This window comes from Protopterus annectens, chromosome 2.part0 (assembly GCF_019279795.1).
Source record: "Protopterus annectens isolate FY-2018-M chromosome 2.part0, PAN1.0, whole genome shotgun sequence".
Lineage (NCBI taxonomy): Eukaryota > Metazoa > Chordata > Ceratodontiformes > Protopteridae > Protopterus > Protopterus annectens.
In genome coordinates this window covers 1,305,726,283-1,305,734,040 of record NC_056728.1, presented here as the reverse complement: position 1 = coordinate 1,305,734,040, position 7,758 = coordinate 1,305,726,283, and the positions used below count along the sequence as shown (strand labels likewise).

At 41.7% G+C, this 7,758-nt stretch overlaps 1 protein-coding gene across 1 annotated transcript in view; it reads left to right on the top strand.

Annotated features, from left to right (window-relative positions):
• NSUN7 (NOP2/Sun RNA methyltransferase family member 7) overlaps nucleotides 1-7,758 on the top strand; it is a 1,092,683-nt gene that overhangs the window by 143,636 nt on the left and 941,289 nt on the right. The gene's annotated exons all lie outside the window — the stretch shown is intronic.

Below are 7,758 nucleotides of genomic sequence, written 5' to 3'. Positions count from 1 at the left end.
ATGATTATTCAGAATGGAAAGGACCCACAGCCATAAATGACCAGAATGGAGTTTTGGCATATGTGAAGTAATGTGGTAGTTATGTAAGGGTATATCATTCCGGGCTTATAAAGGAAAGACAAAAGTAGCAGGCCAATACATTATAAAAATAAGGTAAAAAAGTGTACTGGAAATGGTACCAAAGAACTCAGAAAATGGCAGTGAAGATGAAGTGGGGAATTACAAAGTGATTAAGGAAGAATTTGTCAAAGAGTAAAGCAGCCACAGGTGCCACAATGGGGCAGTAGCCTCAGTCTCAAAAAATGTCAAACTGTAAGATTTGTAAACCAAGAAAAGTGGAACAATGTACAGTTGAAATCTTAGAGCTAACTTGTAAAGCTACAGGAAGGTACAATAATTGGTATAATTTGACGCTTTACATCCAGCAGATATTGATGACACAGAAGGATCGGTTGACATGTCAGATGTAAAAGATATTCACACTGAACCAGGAGTTGATTGGATAAAGCCATCTGACACATGTACTCCTGTCATTTGAATGAGCAAAACAGGATAAGTAGCTGGAAAAGTAAAGTGTTTGAGGAATTTAATAACGTCCAAAAATGTATCTCCACAAGATGAGTGTGTATCCTCATGGAATCTCCAAAGGGAATGATATGTGCTGTGGGTTGAAGACTTTTGCAGAAAATAATTTTCAAATGATTCACCCACATGAAGCAGAATCTCTTCATCTCCTTTTAAATGTAATTTGTCAAAGGCAGTGGAAACATCATCCCATGGATGTTAAGTCTGCACATTTGCAAGGTATGAAACTCTCTTTTGAGGTCTGTGTGTGTTCATGAGGCAAGATATGTGAGACGATTCTGGAAATTCAGGAACTTTGTTTATAATATGGAAGATGTATAATTTCACTTTATTAAGAAAACAACTGTAAATGTCGTCATTCTTGAAAAAGAAAGTCTGCTAACCATTGTAATTGAAGTGTCAATCATCTTAGCCAAAAAAACTAGATCTCCCTGCAATTTCTTTCTATAGGATGAGAGTTCAATAATGTTTGCTAAAGGAGCAGCACCATAGCCAACTGTTATAAAGAAAAGAATATCTGAAATTTCTAAGGGACTAGAAAACATGTAGGTGTGTATTTATCAGTGCTGCTTGGAATCCTGAAATCTCATTTTATTTGGCAAGCTTAGTAATGTGTGAGGTTAGAGTTTTCAGTTGATCTAACTTGTACATGCCAAGATTATTTATTTCAGCCATAACAGCTAGTCTGTATTTGATGCTGGAATAATTTAAGTTTTGTAGTTCTGTCCTGATTTTGATTAGGCTTCATCATCAAAGTCAAGAAATAGTGATTACCTGTTTATTCTTGATACCAGGTTTGCCAGCTGCCTAAATCAGAGTTTCTTCTGATAAGAATTGCCTGTTTTCAACTGGGATCACAAATGGGAACATCAGCTGAGAGCATACCATTTCCACTGGGATGCCGACATGGATCATAAGGAGCTTGTCTCCTGTGGAGCAGACTCCCTCTGTGGAGGATGCTGAAGCCTAATCAAAATCAAGACAGAACTACAAAACTTAAATTATTCCAGCATCAAATGGGAGTCTCTGGGACACAAATCTATCCCGCCAACAAATTCTGTTAATGTCACAGACCAGGTTTAGGCCTTGCTTGCGGGTTGCCTGAAATTTGCTGTGTAGGGGCTGGATTTTAAGATAATTTCCCCTTTGCCATGTCTGTATGTCTGACAGGGCTAAGAGGTCCATACCTCCAGAATCTCTAGCTGTTTCTTCTCATTTGCACACTTCCCTGCTAATGTGCGTTGTTGAAAAGTTCATAAGTTTAATACTGAAAAGGCTTAAGCATTACAAGAGTACCTGTAGTCACTTTATCATGAGTCAGGCAACCACAGGAGCTGCCTTTTGTCTGAGATTCAGATATGGTCTCATTAGCTGCTGCAAGTGCTAGAGCTTAAAGCTTTTGACTTGTTAGCATCAGTGAGTTAAGAGTGAGACCCTCCTCATTGTCTAGCAGTTAGCAGTTATGGAGGGGTCAGTAAAATAAACCAGGCAGAGAAGTTTGTCTTGAGATTGCAGGCAGCAGCTTGGAAGACAGGCTGAAAGAAATGAAGCAGAGATGTGCCTTGAGTTCTCTGGCAGGAGCGTGAGAAGTAGGCTTTAAAGTATCTTGAGTCCAGGCCCTGACCTGTCCAGCTTTTGGCCATCTACCCTCTGCTGCTGACATCTGCTGTGCTGTGTACTCATTAATTCCCTCACTTCCTATTTCCATCCTTTCCCTTTGGGAGGGCAAGGGATACAGCAAAGTATTGCTATAACCCTAGATATAGGGAGTGAACAGTCTTAATGACCTTTCATATGTGACATTATCATCTTCTGTTTAGGAAGGGTAAGGGCAGGATCCATGTACATGCCAAGGGGTAAGGATTTTATCTATCTATCTATATACCGATGTATCTCTCTCTCTCTCTATATATACATATATATATATATATATATATATATATATATATATATACATATATATATATGCGCGTATGTGTGTGTGTGTGTGTGTGTGTGTATGTGTGTGTGTGTGTGTGTGTGTGTGTGTGTGTGTGTGTGTGTGTGTGTGTGTGTGTATATACATATATGTATATATATATATATGTATATATATATATATATATATAGAGAGAGAGAGAGAGAGAGAGAGATAGTCAGGGGATAGGGCAGAGTAAGCTTGATGTTGTTAATATCACTTCTCATGGCACCAGCTCACGCATCCCCCTTCCCAGCTACTAAGCAGGTGATAGCTTGCTTACAGTAGGGGAAACACTTCTTTGTCTCCACAAGAAAGTGCCATGAATATAAGCAGAACTCTTCACCCCTCCCCCAGGAACAGGGAAGCCACATTCAAGCCAGTCACTCCTGGTCTCCACCTAGCTCCTCCAGTACCCAAACCTTAACCAAACTTGGATCATCTGGATCATAGGACTCCATCTCTCTGTGCCAAGGAGCAGGGTGGCCTGGCATTATTCTGAAGTCCATTTTATGTGCTCTGGCCTTTTTGTCACCATTTTCTAGTAGGAGGTCACTGTCCCAGTGTACGTCCATGAACAAATGCAAGGTGCATTGCAGAGCAGAATTCCTCAACACCCTTTCTTCGGTTAATCTGTTTCATCCTGTTACTCCCTGGGGCAGGCTGACACCCCCCAGCTGACCAAGTGCCAGCCCACCTAATCCCTGGCATATGTCTTTGGCTGTGCACTTTGATTTGGTTTCATGACTCCTTTCATCTCCATTGGAGCAGATGGCCAGTCACTGACATTGTTTGGAACTGTCATACTTGGCTCTTACACATTTTGCTGTTAGGCCCTTATTTTTTTTTCCTTTTCCCACACTGGACTTTGAAAACTACCAACCTCTAAAAGATGACTAAGCAAGTGTGGGAGAGCACACTTTAGTGGTATACACTAATGCCGTGCTAGGCACTGCACCAGCTTTTCAGGCCTAATTGTTATGATTGATGCTTGTCTTCATGTCACTCATTTGGTGTCATGTGACAGTGAGTGGCCTCTTGTACCCTTCCATTGCTTGTATAGAAGAGACATATTTGACTCCTAGGCACTAGCTTCGGTTTTGCTGACTCAGATATGGATGGTGATTCCTGTAATAGATAAAGACAGGCACAGTTATGCCTCTGTCTCTATCACTGTCTCTGAGAGCTTCATTTCCATAGATCCTTCATTTGTAAAAGAGCTCAAGCTGCTGAAATCAAGTTTGAAGTGGACTTCTGTCCCAGTATTCCTCCCATCAGCATTCATTTTGGGAAGAAAGCAGAGAAGCCTAGAGTTATCCCACTTTAGGAACGTGTTATTAGACTGTATTATATTAGGAACCTTTTATTAGAAATGATGTGGTATGATAGCCAAGATTATGGGCACCAGTGCCTGACTCAGTAAGGCAACAGTCTCAAACTGTCCATGTTTAATGTAGTGCTATCTAGAATTTTCCATTTAGGGGCAAGGTGCTCTTTTGCAAGTTCTTTCAGGAGACCACTGAAAATTTCCACAAAGCTTCTCACACTTCTATGAATTTTATATATGTGTGGGTCCCTATCAGAAGTGTGAGATCTGATGTTGTCCACTTCATTTCATTAACCTGTGGGTTACAGTTCCAATCCTTGGAACCAACCGACCGCCTTCTTCCAACTCAAGACTCCTGACTTGAGCTCCTCCTCCATACCTACAATGCCTGGCTCTCCCAGAATACTTCAGATCTCGTTTGCCACACTTTGAGTTCGCATTGTGTTCCTCACTGTTGATCTTCTCCATCTTCTAGCGAATTGCAAGTCCTTATTCTTGTTCTCTGTACCCTTTACTCTTTACTTATCTAACTCTATGATACTTTCTGTCTAGTTTTCATATTTCTGTCCATCAGGTCTTTTCGTTAAAAAAAAAAAAAAAAGTTTCCCTTCTCTTCTGTCTTTTCTCTTCCTTTCCTTGCCCTTATGGCTGACCAAAAACCTTTAGGTTTTAAAAAGTGCACTTTCTGTGGGCAGAAGATTTCTCTATCTGATGCCCATGGGGAGTGCATGTACAGCTTGGGGCCTAACCATTTGGAAGCCCCTTGCGATATTTGTAGGGCTTTCTATCCTTGGGCTTTGGTATATAGGAGGAGCAAACTGATTTTAAAAGGTTTGCTGTCGCCTTCCTCTACTTCTGGGATGCCTTCAACGTCAGGGGCTCAACTCCTTCCTCAAAAGCCCAGGGAGTGCTGGGAGTTCAGGAGATCTTTTCATATGCAATCCTCATCTGAGCTGCCTAGGGAAAAGGCAAAGTCTTCGGAAATGACTCGCTCAGCTCCAAGTTCAGTTGCCACTTCTTCTCCTCCACCTTGGTCATCCTCTGCTGATCTGGGACTTAATGGTGCTCCCACGGCGTCACCTCCTACAGCTTCAGTGTGGGGGTCAACTCTGCCAGCATATATAAGGAGGTCTCCATCTAATTCCCCTCGGAGATCCTCCAGACGTCCAGACACCACTTCTTGTGGGTCTTCCCGAAGTCTAACCTCTAAGGATGTAGGCAAGCTCTTGAGGCAGTTTCTTGAGACATAGATCCAGGTGGGGCTTGTGTCTGCTTTGCCTGCATTTGGATCCATGAGAGTTTCCCTGTTTCAGCTGGTAACTTCTTCTCCAATTCGACCCTTGGCTTCAGAGTAGTCGGTTCTGTTGGGTCCAGATGGCAGGGTGTTGGAGCCAATAGAGATCTCCTCGTCGCCTCTGACTTTCTCCCTGACCTGCTGTGCTCCATTGGCTTCAGTTCCTGGCGAGTCTTGGAGCTATAGCATCAAGGTCGTTTCCGGGGAGAGGGGGGGGTTGACCTAGACTCTGAAACTTTCAGAGTTGTCTCTTCCCCTCAGAGCCTTGGCCTTCAACAGCTCGGCTGCAACTCCCGCCTTGGAGCAGAAGGCTCAAACTCTCAGGAGGTGCCTGCTCCTGTGGTCTTGGCTCCAGTGAGACAGCTCCAGGTAGTTCAGAGCAGTTCCATGTTTGAGATCATGGAGAAGGTTCTCTCCCTTCGTAGGAGACTCTCTGCACTTACCTCTGTAAAACCTTCTCCTCCTCTTACTGGACTTGTGTCTGAGGTCTTTGAGCTGCTGCCTGGACAGCCAGTCCCAGAAAGCCTCCACGCCCTTCTTTCATTGGATCCCCAGGCTTCTTCCGACCCCTCCATGGAGCCCCCCCAAGGAGGTCCCTTGGAGGATATTTTGTTAAAGGAACCACGTGGATTCCCCTACAGACTTGCTCACTACGGATGGTGATTTCGAGGAAGGTGAAGGGTCTCCCAAATCACTGCCTAACGAGGTCTCTTTTGGAGTCATTTGTGACAAAGGCAGATACTGCCAGCACAGCTGTCTGGAATTTTGTAAATAATTGTATGTCACTGGTGAATATCGAAATAATTTGTGTAAGATGCTTGTGTTACAACTGTATTGGCTCTGTATGTCATGTGAATATCAAACCTGTTTGTACAGACGTGTGTTGAAAAAGGTTTTTTTAAAGTACTTGAAATGCATCCACAATGTGCCCTCCTGGAATAAAATAGGCATCTATATGTATATACACATGTATTTTTTTATATTAGTATTAGTGTATGTTAGCTATTCACTAAACGCCTTTTAAATGAAATTATGTATGTCAGATCTATACATGCATTGGCACTTTAAAATTCATATAGTATTTTTTACTGTGTTTTTATTGGTTGCTTTGTATGAGATTGAGTATTTAAATGGTGGTTCTATACATTGAATTTGAAAGTCTAATAAGGCGTTCTTGGAAACGCGAAAGCGCTTACTTTATTTTGTGAAACAGTAAATTATTAAGTTTTATTCTTTTTGGGCTGCTTTGATTGTCATGGTGTAGCTTCTTTTCTTCATTTTGGTCTATTTTCGATTTGTTTGGAGGTACTTTACCCGTTTGGTGTTTCTTTTTTACGTTTTGCATCCACAGTGTGCCCTCTTGGAATAGAACAGAAATGTACGTGTGCTTTTGCAACTGTTTAAATGTATATATTTTAACAGCGGAAACTGGAATACAGGAAGCTAATTTCAAGTCCAGCAAAACTTTAGAAAAATAGCTGAAATTAAATTACTTTATGGCAGCCACAGACACAATGTCTGTGCTAAGAAGCTTTCTGTATTGTCTTTGGAGTGAACTAAAAGTCTTTCAGCTTTTCCTGGTTAGGGGTCGCCACAGTGAAACTCCAGTCCGCTAATGATTGGCAGTTGAGTTTTACAATGCAGAGTTGCCAGCTCGACGCCCAACCTTCAAAGAAGGCACACCCATTCAAGAACGCACCTACCTGCATGTCTTTAAATGTCACTGGACCACGGAAAGGACATGCAAACTCCACAAAGAAGGTGCTGCAGCCGAGAATCGAACTGGAGAATCTCTTGCTGTGAGGCAACAATGCTAACCGCTGCACATACTGCAGTTGTTTCATCACTTCCAGCATCTACCAAAAATCTGAGATCTATGTATTTTCACAGGCAGGAAGATGCTAAATACTGCTAGCTTCCAGCAGTGGAGGTTTCACCTGGGATAGAGTCAGATGATAAGAAGTGATGTCATTCTACAAGCTATCCCAGCAATAATATTTGATATATTAATTTAAGAAGTCTGTTAGAGAGACACAGCATTCTGTATTCTGTCTTTGACCTGACAACAACTAGAAGATCCATTCACCACATCTGCCTTGCTCTTAAGCATGTTAGCTAGGTGTTAGATTAGGGACTTCCATTTAAAGTAGTTATTAGACATTGGACAGGCTAAAGGGTAAAACAGGCCTAGAAATTGTGTTTCATTTGCATAAAATATAGTTAAGTAGAAAGAAAGAATAACCTTGCTGGTCAAGTATGAGAGATAACAGTTCCCAAAGGAAGGCTACAGACTGTTCTTTTTCTGTTCTCTTTCTCAAGGGAAGAATCAAGAAAATGTTAGATAACAAGACAGTTAGGCACCTGCAAAACAAGACAAGGCCTGAGAACCAAGGCTAAGAAGGCTTGTAAAGCATTACAGGGTTTTGGTATTATTAAATATACTTCAGATACAGTTAGGGAAGTCAGTCAGTTAGTTTGTTCAACCTGACATTACAAAGAAGATTAAGCTACAATACAGACACTTGACCCTGAGTACAGAAGACAGGTCAAATAAAGGCTGTTTTAGTTTACATTATTCAGGACAATCTGAAGACA